This window comes from Stegodyphus dumicola, chromosome X1 (genome assembly GCF_044657685.1).
Source record: "Stegodyphus dumicola isolate Sdum_Otavi_A_Nest chromosome X1, ASM4465768v1".
Classification (NCBI taxonomy): Eukaryota; Metazoa; Arthropoda; class Arachnida; order Araneae; family Eresidae; genus Stegodyphus; species Stegodyphus dumicola.
The window spans coordinates 218,183,764-218,199,307 of record NC_140780.1 but is presented as its reverse complement, the minus strand read 5'-3'; the positions used below and the strand labels follow the sequence as shown (position 1 = coordinate 218,199,307).

Sequence of the window (15,544 nt, the reverse complement as noted above, 5' to 3'; positions counted from 1 at the left end):
GTCTATGTTAGGTATTCACTGCAGGCCCGCCTAATTAGTGAAGAGCGTAATAATGGCCAGGTGTCAGTTACAGTTTCAGTCCTTCTCCCCTTCTATGGAGTTGTGTATTTTAATTCATTATACAAATCCCCCGCAAAATCTCTTAGAGATTAGCAGGCTGGCAAATATACTGCACACGAATAAGAATGTGATTTTGGCAGGTGATCTCAATGCCAAGAATAAGGAGTGGTATTGCCGGAAGACGAACAAGAATGATGAACAGCTGATGGAGTTCATTAATAATTATCATGTGTATTTTATGCTCCGAGTGAGTATACTTTTCCTAGTGCACAACTCACGTAGGGGAGATATTTTGGATTTGTTCCTTTCCACTACTGCCTTGCCTCTCTACCTTGAAGTTCTCCAAGAAATGCGCTCCGATCACTGCCCGGTTGTCGCCACGCTTGGCACTACCAAGAACATTGAGAATGAATTCACTAAGACCACCAACTGGAAGCTTTTCTATAATCTCCTAGACGATAACTCCTCTGATACATACAGTCTCAGGGCGGCTACGGATATTGATTTTGCTGTAAATCAGCTCACGTTAAAAATCAACACTGCCTATAATAAGGCTACTAGGAGCATTCCTAAGCAGCACATTACAGATCGACTTTTTAGTCATATCAGGGAACGCATTAAAGACAGGAATAGGCTCAGAAAGAGGTTCCACGTCCCCTGGGATCCGCACGCAAAGAGGCATATTAATAAGCTTAATAAAGAAATCAAGAATTTAATCTCCACGCACCGAAAGAAGCTTTGGGATGAAAAGATCACGAGCTTTAATGAACCTGATAATAACTTCTGGTCTTTTGTGAAAAGTCTCAAGAATACCCCCACTGTTAACAAGCCAATCTTCACGGGAAATAAGATCGTCCTCACAAATAAAGACAAGGCTCAGCTCCTCGCGGAGGACTTCGAGAAGCAGTTTTATCCGAATAATTGGCCATGTGACGACAACTTTGTTCAAGATGTCAGTCATTCTGTAAAGGACTGGTTTAATGCCCCCAATGCTCAGAATTCTCTTGAACTTACTTCTCCCCGAGAGATTACGGAAATTATCAGGAAACTCAAGAACAGAAAGGCGCCCGGATTTGATGATATTAACAACGTTGCACTTAAGTTGCAACTCAGTATCATCACCAGATTTACTGAGATACTAAGTGCATGCCTTTACAACAGCTACTTCCCCAGACAGTGGAAAAAGACCAAGATGATTTTCATTCCAAAGCCTTGAAAGGACCAGACAAAGCCGGAGGCCTATAGGCCAATTAGCTTGCTGCCCAGCATGGGCAAGATTTTAGAGAGACTGATTCTTAGTAGAATGCAGCCGTACCTTGATAAGTTACCATTGGAACAGTTCGGGTTCCGAAAGGACTTATCCACCACACAGTAGCTCGTGCGTCTCAATGAGTATATTGGGGGCGCCTTACATAATAAGCAGGAAGTCCCTTTACTCATGCTGGACGTGGCGAAGGCATTCGACCGCGTCTGGCACGAGGGGCTTATCTTCAAGCTAATAGGTCTCCAGTTCAGCAGAGAACTCATACTCCTCATCCACTCCTTTCTCTTGGAAAGGAGATTTTTTGTGCAGCTTGGAAAGGACACTTCTGATTGCAAGGGCATCAACGCCGGCGTCCCGCAGAGTTCGATTATTGGGCCCGTGTTATATCTATTTTATGTGGCTGATCTGCATACTATGAACATGGACCTTACCTACTACCTTGGATGTTAAGCAGATGATACTGCTATTGCAGCGAAGTCCTTCTGCCCGAATCATGCCATCAAAAAGCTTCAGAGACTCATGTCTCAGATCGAGCAGTGGTGTTCGAGGTGGAGAATTGCGATCAATGCGGATAAGTCAAATTTCCTAATTATTAAGAAGAAGCGCACATGGGCGCCAGTCACGGCTCAGCTCAAGCTTTTCGACACTGTTGTGCCGATTGTCACTAAGGCCATTTATCTTGGCGTTAAGTATACTTCAGACTTCAAGTGGAAGGAGCATATCAGCTATATTAGGGGAAAAGTGCTCAGAGCTATCCAGAGTCTCATGCCTCTGCTTGTTGCAGACTCCAAGTTAGACCTAAGGAGAAAGCGGCATATTTAATATTGCCCTTACCAGGCCCCTTTTTGCCTACGCATCGCCCTGCATGGGCGACGGTTCGCACAATTGACCTAAGAAAATTGCAGATTACTCAAAATAAGTTCTTACGACTGATTACCCGTGATCATTGCTATGTCTCTAATGATACACTCCATAAATACCTATAGATCGAGACTGTCGATAAATTCTCCATAGAATGAACGGTAATTTCTTGAAGAAGGCCCAGACTTGTTCCCACCTGGGATAGCTTAATGTTTTCAATTATGTAATCCTCGAAATGGACTAAGATCGTAGACCCCTTGCGGCCCACCTCATTCGTGACTCAAACTTTCCTACCTAATTTTTGTACATATTCATGCAAATATTGTTTTTACTTTATTTTTATCCTTATGTATCTTGATTTCAGTAATATTTGATTACAACTTTATCTCATTTATCTTTTAACTTGTATGTATTGTTTAATTTGTCATGTAATGTTATTTATTTATGCTTGAATAATTTGTCATGATCTTGTCTTTGTCTTCAAGCATAGCGCTGAAATGCCTCTCAGTTGGCCCTCACTGCTCCGATTCTTTGTATCCTCCTCTGTCTTTGGCCGTTCTCGGACTGTGACTCCTTTTACCCATTTCAGACCTCTAATTTACTACGTCCGGCATTTTCTAACGTCATGTGCCTTCTTGGCCTTATCATCGAGCCGGAGACGTCGGGCCTTGCGAGATATTCCGGAAATATTTGTGCGGATAAAGATAAGGATAATAACACAGTGAGGTCGTGACCAAAACAAATGCTGCTTGAGAGTGCGTAAAATCGCTGTTGTAAAATGAACTGAAGTAATAACTGGCGCGAGGCGCTGCTGTTCGTGACGTCAGCCTGCGTGCTGAATGTTTCGAATGTTTTGCTTGTAGACAGAACGGAAGCTGATCTCGGAAGAGTAAGACTGTTTTGATGAAAATAAAGAATGGCTTATTAAGAATTTTTTGTCTTTATTCATAATGTACCCAGCCTCGGGTAGAGGCAGCCCGCAACTGAATGAACTATTTTGAATATATTTGATTTATATATTTTCTGTGTTCTTCGTAACAACCGCTATGTTGGGAAGTTTTCATTTTCCCATAACGTGAAAGCACTAAAAGGTCGTAAATAGCGGACCTCATTGAGAATTTCATAGGTGAATACATTAAAATAATTCATAACATAATTTCGCAGCCTGTTAAGCTTGCCAAGATGCTTAGTAATAGTGTCAATTTTCAAATCATCATGTTTCCTCACGAAGAAGTGAGCGTTAGTGATGATTCTAAGGTATCTATTCTGTACCTTCTGTAGTTTATCGAGATCAGATTTCAGAGCACTGTTTGTTATGCAAGGCAGCAGCTACAAATTCTGATATTCTAACCAGTTGTTTCGTAGTTGATAATTTTGCACGGAAGCCAAACTGCTCCGGCGGTAAACATTCCAAGTGGGGTTGCATGCGTTTTAAGATAATCCTCTTATACATTTTCCCTAGTATAGGGAGCAAACTGATCAGACGATATCCGTCCGGTTTCATGTGGTTTTTGAAGAGTTTAGGAATTAGCCACCTTCCACTGTTTTGGGAAGTAGGATAAAGATAAACATGCATTAAAAATGCTGAGTTTGCTGATGACAGATGATGGGAGTTTCTTCATCGCAGTATTGGTAATTTCATCATTTCCAGGTGCTTTACGTGTCTTGAGTTTTCTTATGATGTTATTTACTTCTGCAGGGGTAGCAAATTTCGGCAGGTTTCTTACTGAGGGTGCATTAAACCAGTCTCTTTAAGCTTAGCGGAGTAGAGATCTCGAAATCATTATTAACCGGCCATTCATTCGGCGCGAATTGTTCCACCAAGTGAGTTGCGAAGATATCCGCTTTTTCTTGATTTTAAGGAGCAACAACACCATTATAAAATAATGGGCGATTGGAAACATAGTTTGACTTCAGATTTTTAATAAGAGTCCAAAACGACCCGTCTTGGATGTTAATATGGGAAATTTTATCACTCCACAAGTCATCGCTGTATTGTTTTACTGCTTTTCTGATGCTCTTGTTTAGGCGGTTTATCTCTCATTTGGCGACAGGATCCCACGTAAGATGATAAGCTTTGCGGATGGTGTTTCGCTCTCGCATCATCCGTCGAATTTCACTTGGAAGTTTTAAGATTTTTATCCGATTTCTGAATTGTATTGCTCGCTTACTCAAACGCGTTCTGAATAATTTCAGTAAGGGAGGAGACAGCGGAGTAAATGTTATTCGTGCTATTTTAAATGCTGCATCTCAATTTTTGCTTCTCCCATGATAGTTTGTAATTTTGCGAGTGCATGAAGAGTCTTTTTTGATAACTCCAAGTGTTGCTATCACCAGGAGGTGATCTGAAGACAATTCATGTGTGACATCTAGAGTAATGGGGATGGAAGTAGTTGTAATATCCAAGTCAAGAATATCCGATTTCGTTATGTTAGCCGTTCGATAAGTATATTCATCAGGTGCGTATAACCAAGGCCAACTAGATATATCTAGTTGGCCTTGGTATAACGCAACCGGATGATTGATGAGATAATTTTAATAAGATAAGAATATTGCCATTGAAGTTCCCCCTCTGGCAGTTCCACGCTGCACGTTTCGCGTTGAAGTCCCCTGCTAAGATCGTGGGGTATCAGGAGGTAGAAGCGTATCAAGCAGCGTATCAGTAAGAGCATTTGGCGGGGGATTATATAATGCCGTGAAATGAATATCATTATATACCGGGAGATTAACACTATTACGTACTCACATCCATGAACACTTAGAATTGATGAGGCAAGAGAAATAATTCCGTTTGATATAAATAGCGACACCACCGCCGCGATGCGTAGTTCTGTCACAGCGATATATGTAATAATTTGGCATTTTGAGGCGATGACATCGCTGTGCATGTGATTCAGAGATCAGAGCGATGTCGATAATCATACATGATCATACATGAATTTCTGAAGCTGTAGCTTCCTGTTATGGAGACCGTTGCAGTTCCATATCATAAAACGGATAAATTTCACATTTTTGTTGTACTTATCCATTTAAGGGGAGAGTACAATCTTGAGATGATTTTTTCATATCTGAGGTGAGACGTTGAAAGATGAGAGGTAATCCGGACTCTTGAATAATTCTAACAAAGCTCTTTAATTCATGTAATATAGTCTTTGCTTCGGAGACTTCTTCCGGGGCTAGCCCGGGTGCTAGGGCTTGAGAGTAGGATTCGTTAGTCACAATCCTGTCTTTGAAAGGTGCAGGTTGCTGTACAGGACGGGGCTTTGGGAATTTAACGCAACCATGGTAGTTCGCGGTATGACTTTCTTCAAGGCAGTTCGCGCACTTAGGGGGGGGGCTCTCTGGCCTTGGTACACTTGAGAGATTCATGCGGGTCTCCGCATTTCACGCATCTTGGCTCGTGCTTGCAATGCGTTTGTGCATTTTGGAAGCCCTGGCAGCGAAAACACTACAAGGGCCCTGCACGTCCTCTGTATTTTTCCATAGTAATGCGCATACCATAGATATATTTTCGTGGAAGATATCATGACATTGTCCTTTCTTTCGAGTGTAATCAGGAATGGAGGAAGATTAATGATGTCACCATGCCGTCTACTTTTCAGTTGGTTTATACGTATCACAGTATAGCCTTTCATTTTTTTAAATCCTCGTTGATTTCCTCAGTTGACATATCATGAGGTAAGCGGCGGATAACCGCCTTGATGCATTTATCTTCCCGTAACTCGAAGCAGTGATAGCTTAGTTTATCATCCGTCAGGACCTTGATTATTTGTTTATAGAAGGTGGCAGTTTCAGCTTGAAGTTTAAATCCTCCTTGGATGAGCTGGCCAAAATAAAGATTATGTGCTATTAATAGGGCCTTGAAATGCGTAAAGTTGAATCTAGGATCTTTAACCATGATTGGTGGAGGTTTACGGCCGGTAGCAAGTAGCTGTGCAGATGAGGGCCTCGGTACTGGTTGATTCGCGGCTGTCGTATCCATAGAATCTAAATTTTCCATGTTCCCGTTTGTAGCAGCAGGAACAGGTGGTTCAGCATTGTAATTGTCAGAATTTTCCTGTATAGGAGCAGTGGAAGCAACCTTACGGTATGGTTTCCTGGTCCTTATAGTAGTGTCCCCTCTGGGAGCAGAGTCAGAATCGGAGGAGCTCTCATCAAGAGCTTTGTATTTACATTTTTCCTCATCTGAGCAGGCTGGGCTGACAGCTTTTTTCACATTTGGTTTGGGTGCAGATAATAGTGGAGATACAGCATCAAACGTACCGCTGAGGGATTCTGCAGCAACGGTTGTAGTGGAACTATTCCACTCACACACAGCAACTCCGCATCAATGAAGCTTTTAAGGCGTCTTAAAAAAGACAAGTCCCGATAATCAGAATCAGTTAAGTTGCTATAAGTCTCTACCTCGGATTCCAGCGTAGAGATTTCAGCGGCAACGTAATTGATGAGCCGTTCCATGCTAACACGGAAGAGTAAGCAGCAATGCTAATCAGATAAGGCCAATGGTATTCTGTAGTGTTCAACCAGGATCCCATTATATTATCGGCCATAGGGTACCACACTAGCTTAATAGGGTCCCGCCTTCATGTTGTTAATAACTTTAAGAACAGATCCTACTGGGATCTACTGGGATATGTTTTTAACCAGGTGCCCATTTCTCTGAACTTTCGGTTCACCGAGGAAGAACAGATCCTGAAGTAGCCCTCTACTTTTTTATAAATGCTTTTGCGGTTGCAAAATAATTTAACTAAAACTCAATTTTTTTTTTTTTTTTTTTTTTTTTCTATTGGCCAAGGTATGGTTTATGTTCATGCTGTTTAAGAGCCACAAGCAGAGGTATTTTATCTTCAGCGGGAAGGTGACAAGAAAGCGGAAGTGCACAATTAAAAGTATTGATGTTGTTATAGAAAATATTTGTATCGAAGTTCAGTGAGCTGGGAATCGAAGTTGTCTGTGGAATTAAGTTGTAAACTGTTTTCTACTGTGTCCATTATGTGACGTAATTAAAAACCAAATGATGGTAAGTTTAGCGTTTTGGTTTAAAGAATATTTGCGAAATCAAAATACTTTTATCATGTTTTGACGTTTATTTTCAAAACAAGAGCAAATTATGTTCCCATAAATAAGTGATTAACAGATCTGAATGTGATCCTAACCATCGTGCCTTTAATATATGCATGTGGTAATTTTTTGGCTGTATTAATATACACATTTACTTTTTATATATGTATTGTAATTTTAAGTTGTGCGAGTATTCTTACAGTTTATAAAACAATATGTTTGTCTATGTAAATATGATTCAGTAGTATACAGGGGCTCTCATTTGTTTTCAAACATTTGTATTGCAGAAATTTATTTGCATATATCGTGCACTAAATATTGTCAAGACTCCGGATTTTTTTTTCTGATGTATTATTTTTTGTCTATTGTAAACCTCTCTTGTTCTCTTGTTACAAAACAAGTATCATCAAAATATGCCTTGCTATAAAATAATTTATCGGAAAAGTGTTAGTTGGTAATTCACGCAATAATTCGGACAACTCAGGCGAACGCAGTTCTAGGTTCCCGCGCGTGAGTGCGCTATTCCCTGGATAACAAGTAGTCGATTTTCTAGCAGTTATTCCATAGCATACGTTCGAGTATCAGAAAAAAAGAAGTAGCAGTCAGAGTGTATTACCGCTAAACTGTCACGGATAATAATTCAGACTCTTGAAAGTTTCGCTGAAATGTTTTGGCAAAAAATGCTTAACAAAATATATTAACAGTTCCATTTTTGAAGTGAACATGGTGACACACTATAAATGAACAACATGTTCTGTTAGAAACTTAATAATTAATCAATTAATCATTTTAAAGGTAATAAAATTATTTGAAATGTCGAAAAAACAAAAATCCTTGCTGTTCCTTCAACTATCTTTGATGTTATAGAATCATGAAAATACTGAAAATGCACTGAAGTGTGAACCCCATTTTAAGCTAATACCTAGAATTATGAGGTTTATCAATTAAAAATCAACTAAGCTATCAAAATTAGTGCTATAAAACTTGAAGTAGGTATAAAGGAGCAGTTTGCAACGGAAAGAGCAGAGGAATATGGAGGAGCAGTTTGCAACTTGGCTAATCTTTGGAATATGGTACCAGGTAGTTTGGCAACATTTTGATAAGGTGAAAAAGGTTGCTAGCTAGGACTTTAGCAGTGTACATGGATAAAGTCAAGAGTGTGCACAATGCCATTTTCGTGTAAATCTGGGATGTTTTTTTAAGTGAAAATAGGTCGACATGTACATGGATACCGTGTATGTCCAATTCTTAAAAATGCGGCAAGCAGTTTGCGATTCTGCACTTTCTCCCAATTTCGCACCTACTTTTATTCCATAGAAGTTCTAGCATAAGCGTAATGCGGCTTAGCAGGTTACTGTAGCAGGGTTGGTCGCCAAATTTTCGCCAAGTTACCATAATCCAAAAATTAACCGTTAACTCTTGAAATTATTAAAAAAAGAGTCATAAGGGTGTATGGATACAGTGCTCCATCAACTAGAAGGACATTTTTCAGTTGATCTTTACATTATGGTAACTTGGCGATTTTTTGGCGAACATTTGGCGACCAACTTTCCTACAGCAACCCTCTATTTTTTTTTCCCCGCCGCCATTTTGTCTTCACGAAGTAAAGACATGTTTCTTTTCTTTTTATCTCCTGAACACTTCTTCCAACAATCTACTAGCTGAATTACACTTATGCTAGAAATTTTATCAAACAAAACTGCTTAATCATGACAAATATTCACTGCAAAATTAGGAAAAACTGCACAATACCATTCTCCTTACGCATTTTTCAAAATAACACATACACATAAACCATGTACACGCCGACTTATTTTTACTTAAAAAAAAATCCCAGAATTGCACAAAAATGGCATTGCGTACACTCTTCACTATATCCATGTACACTGCTTTTTTCTCATAAATTAGAAAAATTTCACGAAAATACATGACAATTTTCTCAATCTTTAAACCCGGTAAAAAGAACATATATGAAATTACCTGATCGCGAAAAAGTATTTACCCTTTACAAATATGAACATTTCCACATATAAAATAAATAAAATATCCAAAAACTTTTACCTCTAAATCATCTATTACATTATAAACGTCACCAACGAATTCATACTGCAAGCATTACAAATACTTAGTATCAAATATTTAAATTATTTCCATGCACGTTTATTTCAACTTAAACGTATACCAAATTCCTACAAGCATAAAATTCACAAAATAACTATCATTTCATTAAAATATCACTAAACCATGTACACGTCGACTTATTTTTACTTTAAAAAACATCTCAGAATTGCACAAAAATGGCATTGCGCACACTCTTCACTATATCCATGTACACTGCTTTTTTCTCATAAATTAAAAAAATTTCACGAAAATACATGACAATTTTCTCAATCTTTAAACCCGGTAAAAAGAACATATATGAAATTACATGATCGCGAAAAAGTATTTACCCTTTACAAATATCAACATTTCCACATATAAAATAAATAGAATATCCAAAAACTTTTACCTCTAAATCATCTATTACATTATACACGTCACCAACGAATTCATACCTCAAGCATTACAAATACTTAATATCAAATATTTAAATTATTTCCATGCACGTTTATTTCAACTTAAACATATACCAAATTCCTACAAACATAAAATTCACAAAATAACTATCATTTCATTAAAATATAATTAAATTCAAAAACACTACTTAAAATATAAATGAGCCCATACATTAAATTAATAAAAATTACCTTACAATCCTAATTACTTTAAACTAAATCATTGCTAATAACAATTTTCCCAATAATACCAAATTCCTTTCCACCTTACATTTACAACAATGCATAAAAATAATATCCTCAAATAATTAAAAATACTAACTTACCTAATCTTCTTCAGAATCTTGATTACGTGGCGGATACACTTTTCTTACTTCTGTTTCAGAATCTTTAAAATCATACTTATCTTTCAAAGCAAGATACCAGGTAAAATAAATAACATAATAAAACATCTTTATTTCTCTCTCGCACAACCTTAAAAAACATTTATTACTATCCTTTTCAATACCACTAAATACCCATTTCGAATTCACTTTAGTTACGGCCATGGGATCCAAAAATTCACAAACACTATTTCACACAACACAGAATAAAGCCAAATACAAAATTGCCAGATTTTTTCCCGATTAAAGAACAGTAATTCGTCCATTAATATGACATAACATATCCCATGATCTCTCATTTCCCTCACACAAAATAATGCGTAATCAGAACTGAATACTACTCACATTCTTAACAAAGTCTAACTAACCTAATCTTCTTCCGAATCTTCCTTACATGGTGGATACACTTTTATTATGGATTCAATAAAATTACTGAACGATTTTTTTTCCGAATTTGAGAGAATTTGATAAAAAAAAATTCTTTTTATCACATCTACAATTCACTTTAGACAGCGCCATACAATCCCAAAATTATTCAACCCTACTTCACACAACACACAATGAAGCTTAATACAAAATAATATACATCCACAGATACTTGTCCAAATTCCCCCCTTTTCCGATTAAAGAACCGTAATTCGTCCATTAATATCACATGACATATCCCATGATCTCTCATTTCCCCCACACAAAATTATGCGTAATCGGAACTGAGTACTGCTCACATTATTACCAAAGTCCCAGGTAGTAACCTTTATCGCCTCCAAAATGTCGCCAAACTACCAGTTACCATATTGTAAAGATCAACCAATTTTTCATTTTGCAAAATCCATGACAAGCAAAGAGTTATTGTATGGAACAATGCTGTATTTGCAGATAAGTTGAAATTTAATATATTTTGGGTCAGATGTATGAATTACTGTGTGGCGAAACTACTGTTAAGCATGGGAGTGGAGGTATAACAGTTTGAGTATGTTTTGCTGCCATTGGGGTGGGAAATTTAATTTTATGGAAAATAATATTGATAAGTACTACCATATAAGTATTTTTAATGAAAATCTAAAAGCATCTGCATATAAACTTGAAATGAGAAATACGAGGGCTATCCAGAAAGTAGATTACGTTTTGGAATAAAAAAATAAACAAAGTATAGGAAACAAATTTTATTATATACAGATGAAAGCCACACTCAAATACTACTTTTCTACATAGTCACCATACAAATTAAGGCATTTATCGTAGCGATGTACGAGCTTGGAAATTCCTTCGTCGAAAAATTCGGCCGCCTGCGCCTTCAACCACTTCGTTTCCTCTTCTTGCAGCTGTGCGTCGTCATCAAAACGCTGCATAGCCAGCCACTTCTTCATTGCTGGGAATAGGTGGAAGTCGCTCGGTGCCAGGTCGGGACTGTACGGCGGATGAGGAAACAACTCCCACTTAAAAGATTCAAGAACTTTACGAGTGACATTTGCCGTGTGGGGCCGGGCGTTGTCGTAAATCAACAAGATCTTAGAGCTCAACATTCCTCTGCGCTTGTTTTGAATTGCTCTTCTGAGTTTTTGGAGAGTTTGGCAATACCTTTGAGAGTTTATTGTAGTGCCTCTTTCCAGGAAGTCCACCAAAATTACACCTTTTCTGTCCCAAAAAACAGTCGCCATCATCTTCCTTGCCGACATTGTTTGCATGCATTTCTTGGGTTTTTGGGGAGAACTTGTGTGCCCCCACTGCATTGATTGCAATTTCGTTTCACAGTTCACATGTTTCACCCATGTTTCGTCACCAGTAATGATGCGATCGAGTAAAGAGTCACCATCCTTATGGTAAGCGTCCAAAAAGTTCAACGCTGCAGCCATTCGCTGATTTTTGTGGTCCTCTGTCAAGATTTTTGGAATCCATCTTGCACAAAACTTGTGGTAACCAAGCTTTTCGCTGATGATTTCGTGCAACAAACTTCGCGAAATTTGTGGAAAACTCAAAGAAAGTTCCGTTATTGTGAAATTTCGATTTTCACGGACTTTAGCATCGACTTTTTCGAGAAGTTCGGCGGTCACTATGCTGGGTCTCCCACTTCGATCTTCGTCGTGAACATTGGTTCGGCCATTTTGAAATCTTATGACCCACTGACGCACTCCACCTTCAGTGATAATGTTGTCCCCATACACTTCACGAAGCTGCCGATAGATTTCTATCGGTTTACAGTTTTTTGCAGTCAGAAACCTTATTACTGAGCGCACCTCGCAGCTCGCGGGATTTTCAATTAACGCAGACATTTCAAACCGTCACAGTATCTGAACGGAGCACAGCACGAACCTCTCGCTAGCACGGCTAGATGCAGACTGAGCTGCGCAACGCTCTGACCCCAAGATGGCCGCGCTAGCCCCGCCCCTAGCGGACACAGACGGAAACGTAATCTACTTCCTGGATGGCCCTCGTAGATTGAAGTTCTAACAGCATAACAATTCTAAACATATAGGCCTAAATGTTTGCTTTTGGCTATTATACAAGTGTCCTGAAGTGAACAAAGCCATGCTTCCTAGACTTAAATCCTATCGAACATATAAGGAATAGGTTGGAGGAAAAAATAATAAAATATTATATTTCTTTGAAAGCTCTATTAAAAGTAATTCTTACAGAGGAATGGAACAAAATGGAACATTCTTTGAAAAAAATTAGTTGAATCCATACCATATTGTAGCATTTATGATCTAAAGGGTATCAAAATTTACAAAAACAAAGCTTAATATTTATTTGTTTAATTTATTAAACATTTCTTTCAATGTAAGTTGCTTTGTTTTTTTTGTGCTTATACTTTCTCCTTCTTTCTATAAATTGACATAATTTCTCATGGAACTACTCTGATATGCGCCCTCAAGTCGCCAAATTTCTTGCCAAATATTTTTGGCGAGAAACTTCACGCTGCCATATTACTATCTAAATTTTTTGTCTACATTTCGAACTTTAAGCCTAAAATGTCTCCAAAAACACGGTTTTCGCACATGCAAAAACTACGTTTTGAAAACATGATTTAAGCTAAAAATCCGAAACAAAAACAAAAAATTTAGATAGCAAAAACGTAAAGTTTCTAACCAAAAATATTTGACAAGAATCCATGTACACAGCGACATGTTTTAACTTAAAAAAACATCTACGAATGGCACACTGTAGGCAACGAACGAATCTACGAACTACGCACACCTCGCTTTAATAAATTAACATAACAACAATAAATTTCAAAGAATACCATGTACACAGCGTTCTGTTTCAACTTTAAAAAACATCTATGAATTGCACAATCTACACTAAAAACAAATCAAGAAAATAAAGTAAAATAAATTTCAGACAATTCAAAAAACAACAATAAAAACAGAAATTCATACAAAAAACAATGAATATAACATTCTACAAAATAAAACAATAAAATAAGATGCACTTACCATAATGAAAGCTTCTTTTAAAACCAGAAATATCTTTCCCCCCCTATCTTCTCAGATACAGAGCATACAAAGTCCAAAATACATTCGTTAATAAAATTTCGCCAGTCACACAACGTCTGTGAAGAAAACTTCTACGATTTTGCTATGTCACATGCCTTCCTACGATTCAAAATTTCGAAAGTAACAAAAACTTCCTCCAATGTTAACTTGCTACACGAAAACCTTAAACCTTAAACTCCGCTGACACCCACATACTTTATTAGCAACAATTTTACTGCAAACCCACACAAGTCTATCAAAAACACCATTTTTCGTCCGAATTCTCATATCAGCTCCGCATTTCGGACACGTCAAACTCCGTTTTAAAAGTCCCGACTCCCGCAGAAATTCCAAAAATACACTACGATCCCCATAAATACATCCGTGAACAAAAGACTCGTTAACAACTCCAACATCGTACCTTTTCATACTAAATTTACCCTGCGCACAATCTAAAATACGTGGCTGAAACCTTCCCACCACGTCTTTCGCAACATAGGCCATTTCAAAAACACACGCAACACGAACCAACTAGCAATTAAACTACTCCACCAAAAGATTTTTCAACATCAACATGGTTGCCATACAACACGCAATCGCACCAAAAACCAGCGCAAAACACATATCGCCACATTTGGTGAAATTAGGGCGTTTATCAGAGTTGTACCTTTCTCGTTCAGGTACAAAGTTCCACTGTTCAAGTCCTGTAATTGCTATGTCAAGAGTTCTAACTAACTTGTAAATCGGAATTTTTTTGTTTTCAATAACCTCATTGTTACTTTCTTCACTATCGGTAGCCATATTTTCTGGATTTAGAACCATACTACAGATTTTACCATCCGTTAATTGATTGATGATGGGGGGCATCATCATTGCAATGACAAACTTCTGTTATATCATCTTCATTTATTGCCACTTCTTCACATTTCTTTGTAAAATCCATTAGCTGGAAAATTTCACCTTTAGTTTGCGATATCGGAAAACCTTCAAATTCGCGGCTATCATCTTCATCATCCTCACCATCAAATATGTTAGCTGGCCATAAATTATCCCAAGCATTTTTCAAAGTATCTGGAGACAATATCCCACAATCTTGCGATGCCCCGCACAGCAGGTTTTATGCTAAAATATTGAATAGTCTTGCAGTTGTTCAAGAAATGTAACATGGATTTTAAAAATGCTACTTTATATTTGCATTTCAGCGTGCACAGTATTCCAACATCCATAAGCTAAATGACAGACCTACTATTTGTAAGAAAGAATAATACGGATATATCATCTTTCACTAAAACTTTAAGGGAAGTATGAGCTGAACAGTTGTCTACAGTCAGAACTATTTTTGAATCATCAGGTAAACCTACTGAATTCAAATGTTGCCAAGCCTTGGGTATAAATTGATTTTTAAAGAAGTCATTCATTAATGCTTGTGTCATGCATACTACGGGGAAAATTGTTACTCTTTTAAATGCTCAAGGTCATGTATGTTTTCCGATTATGAAAAGTTTGCACTTGTGCTTTCCTGTCGCATTTGCACACACTGAAATTGTTAGTCTTGATTTGGAATCTTTGACACCAGTTGGAACCTTTTCTGTAGAGGTTGGCAAAGTATTTTGCAGTGCATATTGCAAGAAAAGACCAGTTTCATCAGCATTGTAAATTTGTTCTGGAGATAATTTTTCATTAGTAACAAGTTCAATGAATTCATCTGTAAATAGTTCAGCAGCTCCAGTATTAACTGAAGCTTTTTCACCAGAAATTTTTAATTGCCTTATACCATTGTGATTTTTAAATTTGGTTAACCAATCTGTTGAATATGTGCACTCGGTTTTTCAGTTCATTTCTTAATGAAATATTTTGGCTTGAGCCTAATTAGCATTGGACCCATAA

At 37.7% G+C, this 15,544-nt stretch overlaps 1 protein-coding gene across 1 annotated transcript in view; it reads left to right on the top strand.

The window, feature by feature from the left end:
• The first annotated feature begins 7,036 nt into the window (after positions 1-7,036).
• Positions 7,037-15,544, top strand: part of vari (MAGUK p55 subfamily member vari) — a 158,525-nt gene continuing 150,017 nt past the window's right edge. Inside the window, exon 1 of the mRNA XM_085808489.1 lies at positions 7,037-7,205. The gene's annotated coding sequence lies outside the window, so the exon portion shown is untranslated. The remainder of the gene's footprint in view (positions 7,206-15,544) is intronic.